The following is an 18,610-nucleotide window of genomic DNA, read 5'->3' as shown; positions in this document are numbered from 1 at the left end:
CAATTATCTTTCTTTTAAACATTTTATTTTATTCTTGAGAGACAAAGAGATCATGAGCATGGGAGGGCCGGAGGGGGTGGGAGACACAGAACCCAAAGCAGGGTCCAGGCTCTGAGCTGTCTGAAGTCAGCACAGAGCCTGATGTGGGGCTTGAACCCGCAAACCACGAGATTGTGACCTGAGCCAAAGTCGGTCACCCAACTGACTGAGCCACCTAGGCGTCCCAAAAAGGTTAAATAACTTGCCTAGTGTCTCACAGCAGTAAATGTCAAATCCTAGACTTGAAGCTAGATTTTTTTATACTAAATCCATTATTTTTTCCATTACATTACTCTTTATTCTAAGAAGTCAGTGTTGGCAATAGTGATAAGAAAAGGTTTTCTGAAGGAAATGGGGCTTTGCGTGTGACCTTAATAGATGAGGCCTATCTGATCAGCTAGGAGAAAGAATGCAAGGACTTTCAGAAGAGAAGACAGTGGGAATATGACAGTTCAACCACAAAACACCTAATATAAGTTATCACGTTCCTTGTAAATCTACTCTTTCCAGTGTATTTACTTGCACAAGGGAGAAACTTAGAAGTCTTACCTCTGTTCTCTCTTTATTTCCCACATCATGTCAACATCATGTCTTGGTAATTTCAACCTCTTAATAGTTATAAAACATGTCCTTGACTCTCTATCTCTTCCCTAATGGTCCTATAATATCTTTCGTCTAGACCAGGGTTTAGCAAAGCATGGCCTATGGCCAAATCTGGCCCACCATCTGGTTTTCTATGTCTGTCAAGCTAAGGATAGTTTCTACACTTTCAGGTGGTTGAAAATATTAAAAGAAGAATAGTATTTTTTGACAAGTGAAGATTATATAAAATTCAAATGTCAGTGTCCATAAAGTTTTATTAGAACATAGTCATGCGCATTCATTTACATGTTATTTACAGTTGCTTTCCCCCTACACGGGCAGAATTGAGTAGCTGCAAAAGAAATTGTATGACCTGAAATGCCTAAAATATTTATTATCTGGCCCTTTACAGACATAGTTTGTCCTCTCTTACTCTAGACTACTCTAAGAGTATCCTAAATAGTTTACCTGACTGTGGTCTTCTCCTCTGGACCAATCTCTACACTGCAGTCATAGTGATTTATATATAATAAAGTCACTCCTATGCATTAAAGACTTCAATACCTTGACATTGCCTAAAGAATAAAGGATGAAATACAACAGCTTTAGGAGAGCATATGAGGCCTTCCTTGATATCATGCCTGCTTACTTTTTCAGCCTTCTTTTTGGCTACATCCTTTCTTAAAATGTTACTTAGTATTAGTGAACGGCTGACATTTCCTACACATTCTATGAAGTTTCATGCCGTCACTCATGGAATTACTTCATCCTAGAGCACCTTTCCTTCTTCAGGTTAGTTCCTATTAGCCACTCAAGACTTAGTTCAAATCTTATCTCTTGGGGAAAGGCATTTCTAAACTGTATTGTCACCCCATACACATATAAGAAAGTGATTTCAGTTGCTGTAAATGTATTCAATAATTAAAGGCCTGGGGGGCGCCTGGGTGGCGCAGTCGGTAAAGCGTCCGACTTCAGCCAGGTCGCGATCTCGCACTCTGTGAGTTCGAGCCTCGCATCAGGCTCTGGGCTGATGGCTCGGAGCCTGGAGCCTGTTTCCGATTCTGTGTCTCCCTCTCTCTCTGCCCCTCCCCTGTTCATGCTCTGTCTCTCTCTGTCCCAAAAATAAATTAAAAACGTTGAAAAAAAAATTAAAAAAAAAAAAAAAAAGGCCTGAACAAATTCTCTAATGGACAGTATTAGGTAAATGCAAATGAAATTTTGAGAGAATATATGGTAAGTCTTCTTAACACGTACATAAAGAATAGAAGACAGAGGAGAGTGGGAAGATCCATCCAAGTTATCTAGCCTGGGGAACTAGAATGATAATGATACCTTAACAATGAAGGAACTTTCTATCCATCAGCCATAACACTGTGCCCAGAAAAAGAGGAATTCCCATATTGGCTGAATTCTTTTGATGAGCAAATGGTTGGAAAGGAAAAGCCATTTTTAAGGATCAGATGAAATTCATTTTGGACATATTGAGAGGGTGTGAAAATGCGATATCCAAGAAGATATGTCTCATTGGTATCTAAAATCGTAAGTCTAAATCATGAACAGGAGGCTAAGAATACAAGCACAGTGGGGTCAGGAACTGTATTTGTCTGATCCAGAGCTGTTATTTTCAGTGCTTGGTACAAGAGTGGCACTTACTAGACCAGTGGGTCCCAACTCCAGGAAGGAATGAGAAACACCTATGGAAGTTTTCTGTTTGTTCTGTTTCAACACAGTTGTCTAAGTCCCACAACAGACTGTGTTAAAATTTCAATGGTGAGGCTCAGGAATTTTTATTTCTTAAAAACTCCACAGCTGGGAGCCTGGGTGGCTCAGTCAGTTAAGCCTCTGATTCTTGATTTCAGCTCAGGTCATGATCTCAGGTTTCGTGAGTTTGAGCCCCGCATTGGGCTCTGCTTGGGATTCTCTCTCTGCCCCTCCCCCACTTACACTTTTTTTTCTCCCTCTCTCTCAAACAAAAATAAATTTAAAAATTCTCTCCCTCTCCCTTTGCCTCTCTCTCTGTTTCTCAAAAAAAAAAAAAAAAAAACAGAAAACAAAAAACTCCATAGATAATTATAATGCACAAAGCACAAAGAATCATTGTGGTAGGTGCTCAGTAAATATTTGTTGACTGAATAAATGATTAAATTCATTCATTCCTTTTGACTCTAGAATGAGAAAAGAGGAAAAGATACCTTTCTGATGTAACTATTAATGTGAGAAAGCAGATCTAGATAAAAAGAATGACAGAGACTATGAAACGGGAATGAAAGAAAGAGAATAGAGAAGTTTTTAATAGGAGCCTCTTTCCTTATTTTTTATTTTTAGGAGAAAAGATGATAAAATAAAAGTTGGCTGTATTGCCCTCTCTTTTGACGCATAGCAGGCCAGGCCGTAAGGTACCATTGGTGTAGACTCCATTTAAAGTGTTCACCTTCTGTTCATGGGCCCATTTTAATCTATTCTTGAAAATCAGGCATTCAGCATAAAACACTACCCAGGAAACTCTTTCCCAATATTTTTTACTTAACATTTTATTTTTAATACTAAATTACTTTAAATAAATATGGATATCTTGATATTCAATTCCTAAATATGCCACCCTACGCTTCTTTTTTTTCAACGTTTTTATTTATTTTTGGGACAGAGAGAGACAGAGCATGAACGGGGGAGGGGCAGAGAGAGAGGGAGACACAGAATCAGAAACAGGCTCCAGGCTCCGAGCCATCAGCCCAGAGCCTGACGCGGGGCTCGAACTCCCAGACCGCGAGATCGTGACCTGGCTGAAGTTGGATGCTTAACCGACTGCGCCACCCAGGCGCCCCCACCCTACGCTTCTTAAAACTAAGAAAATTATATTATGGAGTCAGTTAATACTATAACACCCAAAGCATTAATATAAACACTTTTCTAGTATCTAATAATTAGTCTGTCTTCAAATTTACCAATTTTTGCCAAAAGAAAGTTCTTTATAGCCAGGATTCTATTCAAGACTGCATATTTCACTGCATTCTGTGTTTTGTAGTCCCTTTTAATACAAGGACAACCCCTTTTTAATGACATCAAATACTTGAAGGGATTAGGCTCTCACTGTGCATCCAACTCCTGAATTTTTTTGATTGTTTCCTTGAGGTGTTGTTTCCTGTTTAACATCCTTGTTGTGGCAAAATTTATACACATTTAAGGGAACATTTTAAAGTGCACAATTTAATGAGTTTTGCCGTAAGTCTATATCCACAAAGCATCAACACAATCAAGATAATGAAGGTATTCATTATCCTTCAGTCATTACTCATGTCCCTTTATTATCCTCTCTCTTACACATCTCTGACCCGGCCTGGTTTCCAAGCAATCGCTGATCAACCTGCTTTCTGTCACCATTGAGTAGTTTGCATTTGGTAGAATTTTATAAATATTGAATCGTGTATCATATGCCATTTTTTGGTATAGCTCTCATCCGGCAGAATTACTGAGGGTCCATCCGTGTTGTGTACAACCATAGTTCATTGCTTTTCATTGATGAGTAGTATAACAATGCATGGATACATCACAACATGTTTATTGGCTTGCTGATATAGAGTTGGGTTTTTTTTTCCCAATTTTTGACTATCAAAGATAAAGCTGCTATGAACCTTCTTGTATGGCCTGTGAACACATGTTTTTAGTTTTCTTGGGTAGCTAGCAAGAAAAAAAGTTTGGGGTCATATGCTAGTTATGTGTTTCACGTTTTAGAAAACCGCTAACCTGTTTTGCAAAGAGGCTGTACCATGTTACATTGTTAACAGTAGTGGATGAGAGTGACCTTGACTCCACATCCTCCACCAACACCTGTGGTTCATGTGATCAGTCGCAGTGCCCATGACCTGAGCCAAAATCAAGAGTCCCATTGAGCTGCCCTGGTGCCACCCCCACCAGTCTTTTTCAATTTCACACATTCTAGTGGGCATGGAAGAGTATCTCAATGTGTTTTTTTCCCATTGTGTTTTTGTTTTACATGTCCCTAATGACAAATGATGTTGAATATACCTTTTCACATGCTTATTTAGTACCCGTATATTTTCTTTACTGAAGTATCTGTTCAGATGTTTTGCCCATTTTAATTGGGTTGTTCATATTCTAATAATTATTTGTGGAGTGGGATATAAGTATTTTGTTGATAAATTTTTTTACACATCTTTTCTCCCATTGGGGGGCTTGCCTTTTAGTTTTCACAGGGCCTTTTGAAGATTAAAAGTATTTCTTATGTTATGAATTTCTAACATACTGATTTTTTAATAAAAGTTTATGTTTTGTGTTGTATTTAAGAAATCTTTGGCACATACAAATTTACTCTGATTTTCTCTTATATTTTCTACTGGATATTTTATTGTGTTAGGTTTTACTGACAGATATATAAATCATTTTGAGTTAGTTTTAGTACTTGATATGACGTAAGGATTGAGGTTCTTGTACTTTTCATATGGTCAATCAAATTATCCCGGCATCAAACAATATTTTTGGAAAATATTAACCTTTCCCAACTAAATTATCTTGGCATCTTTGTTGGAAGTCAATTGACTATGTATGTGTGGGTCTACTGCTATACTCTCTATCTCTTTTTCCTTAAGAGTAGGCTCTACACCCAACATGGGGCTTGAACTCATGACCCTGAGACCAAGAGTCACATGCTCCACTGAATGAGTCAGCCAGATGCCCCTATACTCTCTTCTGTTTCATTTATCTACATGTCAATCTTAATGCCAATATTTCATTGCCTTATTAACGTAGCTTTATAATAAATATTACAATCAAGTAATGTGAGTTCTTTACATTTTTTCTTCCTCTTCAGAATTAATTTGGCTATTCTAGGTCCAGTGACTTTCCATAAAAATTTCAGAATTAGCTACCCAATTATGAAAACACACTTTAAGTTTAGATTTTGGTTGGGATTGTGTTAAATCTACAGGTTGATTTGGGGATAACTGACATCCTAACATCACTGAGTCATTTCATGAACACAGTCTATGTCTCCATTTATTTAGGTCTTTGTTTAAAAAATTTTTTTTAATGTTTATTTATTTTTGAGATAGAACACAAGTGGGGGAGGGGCAGAGAGAGGGGGAGACACAGAATCCGAAGCAGGCTCCAGGCTCTGAGCTGTCAGCACAGAGCCCGATGCAGGGCTCGGACCCACAAACTGTGAGATCATGACCTGATCTGAAGACAGATGCTTAACCGACTGAGCCACCCAGGTGCTCCTGCATTTATTTAGGTCTTACTTATTTCATCATAGTTTTGCAGTTTTCAGTGTTCAGGCCCTGCATATATCTTTTGTCAAATTCATCCCCAAGTATATAATATTTTTTGCCATTGTTCATGGTCTATTTTTTACTTTCAATTTTTGATTGTTCATTCTTTTTTTAAATTTTTTTTTTAACGTTTACTTATTTTTGAGACAGAGAGAGACAGAGCATGAACAGGGGAGGGGCAGAGAGAGAGGGAGACACAGAATCCGAAACAGGCTCCAGGCTCTGAGCTGTCAGCACAGAGCCCGACGCGGGGCTCGAACTCACGGACCGTGAGATCATGACCTGAGCTGAAGTCGGACGCTCAACCGACCAAGCCACCCAGGCGCCCCTGATTGTTCATTCTTAGTACATAGAAATGCAATTGATTTTTGTATATTGGCCATTCATTCTGCAACCATGCTAAATTTATTTTTCTAGTAGCTTTGTTTTGAATATTTGTTGGGATTTACTATAAAGATGATCATGTTATCTGAAAATAAAGACGGTTTTACTTCTTCCTTTCTAGTCAATATGCCTTTTATTTCTTTTTCTAGCCTGATTTCTCAGCCAGTACTCCAGTACAACATTGAACAGAACTGGTAAGAGTAGATATTCATGTGTTTTATTTTTGTTTTTGTTTTTGTTTTTTTCTGATCGTACAGTTAAGTGTATCAGTCAGGTATTGCCAGAGAAACAGAACCAACAGGATGTGTATGAGTGTGTGTGTGTGTGTGTGTGTGTGTGTGTGTGGAGAGAGAGACAGAAAGAGAGAGAGAGATCTTGATTGATAGATTGACAGATACACACATAGACATCTACATCTATAAAATAGATTTATTTTAAGAAATTATCTCATGTAATTGTAGGAGCAGACAAGTCCAAAATCTGCAGGGCAGGTCAGCAAGCTAAAATTTCTAGCAGAAATTGTTTCAGCTTGAGTTTGAAGGGAGTAGGGAGACAGAATTCCTCTTCCTTGGGGGACCTTAGCTTTTTTTTTTAATCTTGAGGCTTTCAACTGTTTGGATGAAGTCCACCCACAATTGGGATGTAGTCTGCTCTTCTCAAAGTCTACTGATTTAAATGCTAATCTTATCTACCTTTACAACAACATACAGACTGGTGTTTGACTAAACAACTGGGCCCCATAGACTAGCCAAGTGGACACATAAAATTAAGCTTTCAGTCTTTGGTCCTTAAATACAATATTAACTGTAGGTTTTTCATAGACACTGTTTATCTGGTTGAGGACGTTCTTCTAGTTCCTTCACGTTTGCTTAGAGTTTGTTCCAAGAATGTATGTTTGATTTTTTTATGTGGTTTTTACAAATCTTTTTATATAGTCATATGGTTTTTCTTCTTTAGTCTGTAAATATGGCGATTTACATAAACTGATTTATAAATATTATTAAGCAAAGTTACATAAACTGATTTATAAATATTATTAAGCAAACCTCATAATCCTGGGATAAACCCTGTTTGTTTATGATGTATTATCTTTTTTATATATTGATGGATTCTACTTGCTAAAACTTGTCAAGTATTTTTCTGTCTATGTTCCTAAGTGATATTTATCTTTAGGTTTTTTTTCTTTTAATATCCTTTTTTCTGGTTTTGGTGACAGGTTAATGTTGGCATCTTTGGGCGCCTGGGTGGCTCAGTTGGTTAAGCATCAGACTTCAGCTCAGGTCATGATCTTGCGGTTTGTGGGTTCAAGCCCTGAGTCAGGCTGTGTGCTGACCGATCAGATTCGGTTCTTGATTTCAGCTCAGGTTGTGATCTCGTGGTTTATGGGATTGAGCCCCACGTTGGACTCTGTGTTGGCAGTGCAGAGCCTACTTGGGGTTCTCTCTTGCCCTCTCTTTCTCTCTCTCTCTGCCCTTCCCCCACTGTCTCACTCAAAGTAAATAAATAAACATTTAAAAAAACGTCGGGAGTATTCTCTTTAACTGGCATTTTTTTTCTTTTTAGAATTGGCATTATTTCTTCTTTAAATATATGGTAGAGTTCCCCAGTGAAGCCATTAGTGTGGGGTGTTTTATTTATTTCCATGTTTTTAAGCCCAGCAATTAGTTTTATAACTGTTATTCTAAATTCTTGTTCAGTTATATTGCTTAAGTTGGTTTTGATCAATTCATTAGCTGTCGCTACTTCCTGGAATTTCTTTTGAGGAGAATTCTTCTGTTTTGTCATTTTGGCTAGTTTTCTGTCCCTTATGCATTTAAAAATTTTTTTTCAACGTTTTTTATTTATTTTTGGGACAGAGAGAGACAGAGCATGAACAAGGGAGGGGCAGAGAGAGAGGGAGACACAGAATCAGAAACAGGCTCCAGCCTCCGAGCCATCAGCCCAGAGCCTGACACGGGGCTCGAACTCCCGGACCGCGAGATCGTGACCTGGCTGAAGTCGGACGCTTAACCGACTGCGCCACCCAGGCGCCCCTCCTTATGCATTTTAAAAGCTTGTTGTATGCTCTGCACCTGCGAGCATTGCTATATTAAAGGAGGGTCATACACTGTCCAGGGCCTGGCCCTTCAGGAGGTGTTTTTTCGGAGATTGTTACTTGCTCTCTGTTGTTGGGACTTTGGTTATTTTATTACCGTATTCGTAATGATATTTTGGACCCTTCACCAGGTGTGCTTTGATTTGTTCCTTGCAATAGCCCTATCTTTTCTCCAGCTTTCCCATTTTCTTCCTGGTAGATTCAGTCTCTTTTCCTCCCAGGCTCTGGTGTTCAAAGTCCTTTGGCTTCCGCACTTCTTTGTTTGAGAGTTGCAGGAAGTATGGATCCCCCTACTTCTCTGCCATGTTGGCCCCCCATTCTCCTATTTCCATCTCTTTAAAAATACTTATTTTTTAAAGCAGTTTTAGGTTTATAACAAAATTGATGGGAAGGTACAGAGATTTCCCATATATGCCCTGCCCACACAAATTCATAGCCTCTCCCATTATAAACATCACTCACCAAAATGATTTTATTTTTTACCAAGGATGAGCCTACATTGGCAGTATACTATTCTGTGAGATATTAGAATTCTGAATACACAGAATTAAACGTTTGTCAACACTCATAAAACTTTAAAGAACTGTGAGTAAACTTTAATGTATATAAATTTTGAAAATCATTAGGAGGTTGGAAGATCCCCAGATGAAATGCATAATGTGACAAAATAATCTAACTATGTTGCAAATATATGAAGCAACTTCACTCAAGGTGGGTGGTTGGAAGAAGAAGCTAAGTAACTTTGGAAATTAGTGGATTCTGTAAGACTAAAGGCAAAAAGAACTATATGTAAGAATTGTACTCAATTTGATAAAGTCAGTCCCTGTGCTGACACATGTAGCAATTTACATGTATACTGGAATTATACCTTAAGTAAATGGTTGATGATGGGAACCAGATTTCTCAATGTTGGAGTAAAAAGCTTACAGGTAAGCAAAGGGGGAACACTAGAATGATCCATGTGATAAAAGATTAGAGTTAGAAACCTCAGTATGAAACACGTTTAGTTTAATATAGATACAGATGGTTATATACAGAAATATTTATAGATATGTGTATATACATAGATTAGTATACCCAGTCATATCTTCTTGTTTTGTCAGCTGAATGTCCTAGAAGCAATGACACCTCGGTAGCAATGAACACATCTAGTGCCTAAATTTTGGTTTCTAATACTATTCTCAAAAAAAAAAAAAAAAGGAAACAGTGTTCCTTAGAGAAATGACTAATTCTAGGACTAGTGCAGGGAATATACCAGATGAACCTGGGGCATGTTATCATGGCAGAAGTAAAGAACACGTGAAACAAACAAATAAGCAACAACAACAAAACCCAGTAAATTATGGGGGTTGTCAGAGGGACATAGGAACCAACTGAAATAGCCAAAGTTGGAACAGATTGAGAAACTAAATAAATTAGTGTTGAATTACAACCCAATGTATAAAACAAATATCCATGAGTCTATACTCACATAAATAAATGGTTGAATAAATAAATTTGGCGGAGTATAAACAAATCTCTCATGCAGAAAATTTCTAAATAATTTATGTAAATGATCTACCCTTAAGGATTTGGCCATAACTCTACACTCCTTAAGTGTGAGTTGTTCATAGAGACTTTCTTCTAAAGACTGCATCATGTAAAGGAAGAAAACAGGGGAGTCATTTTATAATGCAGCAAATCCACAAACACTACCTTAGCCAAGTTATTGAGGTTAGCATAAATATTAATAAGTCACGTTGTTAGCAAGTAACCATGATGTAATGTGATGAGAATGGCGTTTTACATCTGTGATCAAACTCCTCAAATCTTAGTTTAATCCTGAGGAAAAAAGTCTGACAAATGCCCACTGAAGAACATTTTACAAAGCACCTAACCAGTACTCCTGAAAACGGTAAAGATCATCAAAAGCAAAGAAAGTCTAAGAAGTTGTCACAACCAAGAGAGGCCTATCTAAGCATGACCAGTAAATGAAATGTGGAATCCTGAGTGGGATTCTAGAGGAGAAAAAGGACCTTAGGGAATACTGAGGAAATCGAAGTATAAACTTTAGTTATTAATAATGTCTCAATATCGGTTCATTAATTTTGATGAATATACCATACTAATGCAAATTCAGCAATCCCACTTCTGGGTACTATGCTAAGTGAAATAAGTCAGTCACAAAAATAGATGTACCACATGAGGCCACTTATATGAGGTATCCACAGTAGTCAAACTAATAGAAACGGAAAAAAGAATGGTGATTGCCAAGGACGGGAAGGAGAGGGGAAATGGGGAGTTGTTGTTCAATGAGTACAGAGTTTTAGGCATGCAAGATGAAAAAGTTTTAGAGATCTCTTGTACAATAATATATATATATATATATATATATATATATATATATATATAGTTAACAATACTGAAATGTTCACTCACAAATTAAGAAGGTGGGGCGCCTGGGTGGCTCAGTCGGTTAAGGGTCCAACTTTGCCTCTGGTCATGGTCTCGCGGTTCATGAGTTCAAGCCCTGCATCAGGCTCTCTGCTGTCAGTGCAGAGCCCGCTTAGGATCCTCCTGTCCTCCCTCTGTGTGTCCCTCCCCTGCTGGTACTCTCTCTCACTCTGTCTTGAAAATAAATAAAATATTTAAAAAGTTAAGAAGGTAATTTATATGTTTTTTTATCACCATAAAGCAAATATGGCTTGATTCACTTTAAGTTAAAAATGAATACATGTGCGATTATTTTATGGGAGAAAGGGATGATGTGTTTTCAAGGTAAATAAAGAATAGGTAATCATAAATCGGTCATTCAGTATTTATTGATTATTTCACGTGGGCCGTATGTCCGATGAGGTTCTAGGTATAAATGATAAAAGGCCCAGTACCTACCCTGAAAAAATGCTGTGCACTGAGGAAGACAGTCAGGAAACAGTAATAGTATCATGTGGCAAGTGCTGTGATGAACATTTTCAGGTGCAATATGATACAGTAGAATGCCAGGCAGCGGGGACGGCGTGTGTGAAGGCACAGAGGCATGAAATACTATATTGATCAGGTGACAGCTGAAATAATATGTGTCAAGGAGAGTGTACAGAACAAGTCTAGAGATATGCAGGAAAGGGGCAAGTATGGGAAACTGAAAAAGATTGGTAGTTTTTTCCATAAGGGTGACTTTTGAGCATACTAGCTAGCAATTCAGATGACCTCGTTTAAGAAACACCGAGGTAAAGATATTGACATGCGGGACACATCTAAGACATCGTAGTTCTATATCTCAGTAACCACGTAAATAGAATTAATGTGCCACCAAGCACAGAGTCATAATAAGAACGTTTAATTTTACCTCTGTGATTGTGGATGGAGCTTAAGATATTCGTTGAATATGAATGGGACTAAGAAATGAGCACAGAGGCACAAGGGGAATTTTTTATAAGAGAAATGGAAGTGTGTTGGATGACAACAAGCCAGTGGTGATTCGTACTAGTTATGAGTGAGTATTCTGGAAAGGAAAAGCAGAAAAAAAGATGACAAAGTGAAATCAAAGTAGAAAAAGGCTATGACAATCAAAGATGAAGACAGAACAATTACAACTGAAATTAAGATAGACAATGATTTTAACATACGCTGAGGCAAGGTCAGGAGAAGGGACAACAGGGACTCTAAGAGCTGAAAAAATATTAATGGAATGTAAAGATGGACGTCATGGATGGATACATTCATTCTTTGTGCAGAAATATGTAATTCACAGAGCAAGAGAACTGCCAGATGTCATAAAAAGATAAACTTGCTAAGCTAAGCTGAGAAGAAATAGATAAGGGAATCAATATTATACCACAATAGATAACCAGAAGGTGAAACAATCGTGTTAGAAAAATTGTTCTGTGATATGTGTTTAAGAGCAGCATTACCTCTTTCACTGAGGTGTTGAGTTGAAATAGTGTGAGTATAATTACGTATACTCTATTATAATCATTATTTTCAACTCGATCAATACAGTCTGTCATCGAGGGCCGAGCGTGTGTCAGTGTGTTTGAGTCAAACATATCAACAAATCGTTTTGAACATCCTTGATCAAGATCTTCAGCCTGAAGTTAAAAATAATCTCCTTAAGCAAAGAGGATGTCAATTGTTCGGTGTTGTGTAGAAAGTAAATACAGAATATAACTGTTCAAATTTATTTGAACTGACAGAATACTATAAATAGTAGATTTAGTTACATTGCAAAATGTGTTTGGTTTATTGACTCTTCTCTAAAGATCAGTTTTTACCTTAAATTTAAGATTAAACTCAGAGTGAAATGTTACTTATAAATCATTATACAATAACTTTGGTGCTGTGGCTAGCCTTTTAAGGGCATGTGATTGAAGTATAAGTGGATTTCTTACTGCTTAAACAGTGCTATGTAGGAAAATACAATTATTAAACAGATTTATAATAAAATATAAAAAGGGTTATGTGTTTTTATGCGATCAACAATTTTGGTCCTTCATATCACAAAGGAGGGGTGCGTGGGTTGATTTCAGCTCAGTCATGATCCCAGATTCATGTGATTGAGCCCTGCGTCAGCGCGGAGCCTGCTTGAGATTGTCTCTGTCTTTCCCGCTGCTCCTCTCCCTAATTTGCACTCTCTCTCTCTCTCTCTGTCTCAAATTAAAAAAAAAGACACTCAAAGAGAGAAAATATATTATAAACATATAAATAAATATATATATATATATATATCGTATGACATATGTCATCGTTCCCCTTTTAAGTGAATGACATGAAAAGAATATAAGTATACATTATATTTTATGTATCCATTATTTTTGATAAGTGGTTTTCATTGAAATCTTCTGGACATCACCTTGTGGATGTACCGAGCTCCATGGGGCTGAATCGTTCGGTTCGGTATGCATCAATCATATTGGTAAAGCCTATGCTGCAGAAACAGACAAACCCCTGTCGGTTAAGTCCATCTCAGTGACTTAACACAATAGTTTATTTCTTGCTCACTCTACGGTCTAATCCTAGTTAGGTAGCTCTCCTCCGTCACTGCCCAGTGCCGCGTCTAAGGCCGCACTGACGAGGAAAGAGAAGTCTGGTTTTAACTGCCTCAGCCTGGAAATGTCACATTCACTTTTGCTCACATTCCATTAGGCTAGAATTACTTCTGTGGCGCCAAACTAAATGTAAAGAGGCTGGAAATTGTAGTGGAGCTTATGGAATATTTGGTAAGCACCACTCCTCTCCAGCTTCCAAGATGTTATATTCAATTTGTGGACACTAGACAGACCCCCATGAAACTCAGTTTGCATGTCAAGGCTGATGACGTCACACATCCACCACGAGCATGTGAAGACATTTATTATTCACATGTTGAGGCCTTTGGAGACAGCAGGGCAGGGTCCCAAGCAGGTCTGAAAATGGCTTGGGTGCCTTGAGAGAGAGTGGGAGTGAGTGGCCCTGACTTTTGTCGTGGCAAGAGGGGGACTAGCGTGCTTTCTCACCAGCTTGCCCAGCTATGGGGCAGAAAGGAAGCAGGAGGTGGGGATTGAAAGCTGTCAGCAGTCAAACAACATAAATGGAGTAAGGCTCTTTATTACACAAAGGAACGAATTATTTCCTCATTTCTCCCCATTATTAATTTTAATCCACTTCTAAAAGTGTTCTTGAGCACATTTCATGTACTATGCTTAGGTATTCTCAGCATATTTATCATTTGGATAAATCCTCTCCACTCAAGTAATTCATATTTCATTTTTTCAGTTTCTGCCTTCTCTTATCCTTCTCAGCAAGAGCCACCAGTGGTCTCTACATACGAGATGACTTTCTAATCCGATCTCCACCGGGACACAGAGTGTATATCAAAGACTTCAGGGGCACCTGGGTGGTGCAGTCGATTAAGCGTCCGACTCTTGGTTTTGGCTCAGGTCATGATCTCACGGTTCATGAGTTCAAGCCCCATGTCGGGCTCTGCGTTGACAGTGTGGAGCCTGCTTGGGATTTTCTCTCTCTCCCTCTCTCCGCCCTTCTCTCTCTCTCTCTCTCTCTCTCTCTCTCTCTCTCTCAGAATAAATAAACTTTAAAAAAAAGAAACTTCAGTTCCCTATTTTGAGGAATCACGATTAGTCATATATTCAACTTTTGCTTTGTCAGGAAGAACACTTGGTATCCACATGTTCATCGAATTACAAAATTTCTCCACTTCCTACTTGGATCCTACTTTCGAAATACTTTATAGTTTGGGTCCCATTTTTCAGTGTCTAATGCTACTATCCTTTCATCTGTTGCCTAGACCCAAACAACAACGTCGTGTCTCATCTTGCTGAATTCACTCTGGGTCCTCGTCCAGTCCTTTCTCTATCTGACCAACCCCACTAGCCTCATTTCATTTTACTATCTTCCCCAAGCCGTGCTGACCTTTTTCTAGTTCTCAAAAACTCGGTACTCCCTCCCTCCTCGGGGCATATGGACATGTTATTCTCTCTGACTAGAATGTTCTTTTTTCCCCCCTTCCCTTCACTTGACAAACTCTTCCTCATCTTTTAGTCTTAGCTCAGACATCATTTCTTGAAGAGAGTCATCCCCGAACTCCTTATTGCTCTGGTCTGTATTCCCTATAATCTCTCGGTTAATCTCTCTACTTTTTCTTCATGGTACTTGCATCGTTTTGTAGTTGTCTCTTTGCTTGTCTCCTTCTCTTCTATACTGTGAGCTACCAGCTGCAGGGAGTTTAGGGCTTTAGCTGTTTTGCTTACCTTGTATCCTTAGCACCCAGACAGCATTATAGGATATATAATAATAGTACGTCAGTCCCCTTCAGGGACTAGCTCCATGCTCTAAACATTGGCATGCCTTACATTTGAATTCCTAACGGCCATCTCAAAGTCACGGACAGAGTAAGTACACCATGAAAGTTTGCTTAGAAGCCTCGCCTACTATGTCTGGGGCTTTGGTCTTTGTCCTAGAGAATTATCAAAGCATCAATATATTGTCATTGAAGAGCAGGGTGGGCAAGCATGCGCTTTTGAAAAACGACTCTGGTAGCAGTTGGGATGGGGGTGACCAGTCAAATTAGCACAGAATTACTGACAGGCTGAATCGGAGCGCTACCATGAGAATGTGAGAAGAGAGGGCATGATTGGGTTTTAGAAGCAGAATCGGTTCCAAATCATCTTGGAGACCATGTAGACGGCGATAAAACAACTTCAGAGTTTTTAACGTGAGTAACCAGGATGATGATATTCCTAGACATTAGGGGAGAGATTATGCCACTAGACAAATTCACATTAAGCTTCTTCTTTGACTATCTTGCTAGGTATATATAAACACTAATTCATCTTCTTTTATAATTGGTATGGTCAATGTTTCTTTCTAGTGCTTTAATGATGTTGGGGAATATTTTGTTGCAGCACAAAACCCCATGAACTAAAATATAGCCCAGAGATGTACCATGCCGGGAAAAGGGCAAGCTGTGTTTCTGACTAGGCCAAAATAGACAAAATGGTGGTTTTTCCTAAGTTTTTTTTTTTAAAACCACTATTAATTTATGTGTACCACTAGAATGAGAACAGTGCAATTGTTATTAGATTTTAGAGGCTTAATGCTCCTTTCATGGTAATTGTTAAAGAGGTTCTGATATTAAGAAAAAAGTATGATTTATGAAAACCACTTATGAAAAGAATCATAAGCCATTTTAATGGAAACAAGTCAGTTATATGAAATGAAATTAAAAAGAAGCACTCAGTGTGGACTTACAGAGGAAGATGTTAGATTGACCACATTAAGATCATAGTAATTTTATTTTATTTTATTTTATTTTATTTTATTTTATTTTATTTTATTTTTTAGTGTTTATTTTATTTTTGAGAGACAGAGAGAGACAGCATAAGCGGGATAGGGCAGAGAGAGAGAGAGGGAGACCCAGAATATGAGGCAGGCTCCAGGCTCTGAGCTGCCAGCCCAGAGCCTGACGCGGGGCTCGAACTCACAGACCGCGAGATCATGACCTGAGCCGAAGTCGGACGCTCAACCGACTGAGCCACCCAGGTGCCCCAGGAATTTTAAGAATACAAACGCAAATGCCCAAGAACAAGGACACCAACACAGGGAATATCAGCAGGCAGGCATTTTCAACACATTTTGGAGAGACAGAAAGCTGGTGGCGGAGAGGTGACGCATAGAAGAAAATCTACATGCCTGAGCGTTAACTTCCATCCCCACCCCCATCTGTAGAAGTTTCATCATTGATGGAGCCAGTTTTTAAAACCAGGCCATGTATTTCCAGAGGTTATAGTCTTATCCACACATACTGTGTTCCACTATGTTTGCACTGTTTTATTTACTGAGGATATTTATTTGGACCTCTTCTTCTAGTCTCTGTTCCATATCTCTAAGATAGAGATAGTAATTGTACCTTTCTTATAGTGTTTTTGTGAAGAATGAATGAGTTAATATGTGTGAAATATTTAACACAGAGTCTGGCATATAAAAGATGGTATATGATGAGTTTTTTTGGGGGGGGGATCTTAAAAGATTTATTTTTCTTAATTTTTTTAGGAAATCTCTATACCCAACATGGGGTTTGAACTCACAACCCCAAGACCAGGAGTTGTATGTTCTGCTGACTGAGCCAGCCAGGTGCCCCTAATTTTTAAATTTTTATTAGTGAAGTATAGTTGACCTACAATGTTATGTTACTTTCAGTTGTACAACATGGTGTTCTGAAAATTCTGTACATTACACAGTGCTCACCACGATAAGTGTTGTCACCATCTGTCACCATACGTTATGGCGATATTGACTATGTACCTCTCCATCCTCTTCACTATTTTGCCTATTTCCCACCTACCTCCCCTCATTGTTTACAATTGTATACAAGGTATAGAAGCAAGCTAAGTGTCCATCAATAGATGAATGGATAAAGAAAAGATGGTATGTAGATATAATGAAATATTACTCATCCACAAAAATAATAAGGTCTTGCCATTTGCAACAACATGGATGGACCCAGAGGGTATTATGCTAGGTAAAATAAATCAGACAAAGACAAATACCATATGCCTTCACTTATATGAGGAATCTAAAAAAAGTAAAACAAATGAACAAAGAAATAAACAAAAGAAGAAGCAGCTGCATCAATACAGAGCTATTTTTTATTAAATGCTTTCATAAAACAAGAAGTTGCTATTAAAAGGAACAGCATGAAGGAAAGATCTTGAAAATGTGGTAGCAAATCTCAAAAATCAAATTCAACAGAAGAATTGGAGGTAATTCTAAGGATTCTCCCAGAAGTTAATACAAAGACATGAAGACATGAGAAATAGCAAAGAAAACATAAGAATCGGTCCAGTTAGTCCAATATCCAAGTATTAGGGGTTCCATGAAGAGACAACATAAAAAATGGAAAGACAGAAATTATCCAAAACATTTTCTTAACTGCTCGGGCTTAAGTGTCCAGATTGAAAGGGCCATTTGAACAACCAGCAAATGAAAGAAACACCCATAAGAAGCTTCATGGTGAAAGTTTTTTTTTTTCCAAACAACCAGACACATGGAAGTTCTTAGTTTATTAATCCTGTCATGAAAAATCTGCACAATCACCACCCAGTAACTGCAGAATCTTTACTCCTTCTGTTGTCCAGTCTCCAGCTCACTGCTAGATACTTCACTTCTTTTTGCCAGCACCAAAATTGGCTTTTGAAGTTCTCAACTTTCTTCATTCTGTTCTTGTGTTCCTTGCACTGTTTTCTTGATGTCTTTTTCTTCTCATACAGGCCATGTCTTGCAAGTCTATGTTTGGGTTCGTTTTTCTTTCTATAATCCAAGGAATCATAAATCCTGCCAAAACCAGTTGACTTATCACCTCCAAAATGGCTTCTGAATCCAAACACAAAGACGACATCTGGTGTGGTCTTGTACATTTTGGTTTAGTTTTTCCCGAATTTCTGTCTTAGGTATCGTTGCCTTTCTGGGGTGAAGAACATCAATGACCATCTGTTTCCGCCGAAGTAGTCAGTTGGTCATGAACTTCCTGGTCCAGATAGTTACTGTGTCATTCATGATGGCGGCTGAGCCTCAAGCAGCCAGGGAGGAAGAGAGCTCATGGTGAAATTTGACTACACAGGGACAAATTAAGAGAGGACAGTAAAGGTCACATCACAAAGGAGAGGCATCAGATGTCATTAGATTTCTCCCAAGCAACACCAGATGCTAATGAAGATGTGAACGCCTTCAAAGTTCTGAGGGAAAATGAAATTGA

At 38.3% G+C, this 18,610-nt stretch overlaps 1 long non-coding RNA gene and 1 pseudogene across 2 annotated transcripts in view; one reads left to right on the top strand and one right to left on the bottom strand.

Annotated features, from left to right (window-relative positions):
• The window catches only part of LOC125157648 (uncharacterized), a 423,940-nt gene that overhangs the window by 307,360 nt on the left and 97,970 nt on the right, over positions 1-18,610 (top strand). For both annotated transcript variants that reach the window (XR_007149029.1, XR_007149030.1), the window contains exon 2: positions 6,440-6,484. This is a non-coding gene — a long non-coding RNA (uncharacterized LOC125157648). The remainder of the gene's footprint in view (positions 1-6,439; positions 6,485-18,610) is intronic.
• LOC125157647 (40S ribosomal protein S24-like) lies at positions 18,017-18,411 on the bottom strand (annotated as a pseudogene).

Source organism: Prionailurus viverrinus, chromosome X (assembly GCF_022837055.1).
Source record: "Prionailurus viverrinus isolate Anna chromosome X, UM_Priviv_1.0, whole genome shotgun sequence".
In the NCBI taxonomy this organism is placed as follows: Eukaryota; Metazoa; Chordata; class Mammalia; order Carnivora; family Felidae; genus Prionailurus; species Prionailurus viverrinus.
This window is presented reverse-complemented; position numbering and strand designations above follow the sequence as displayed.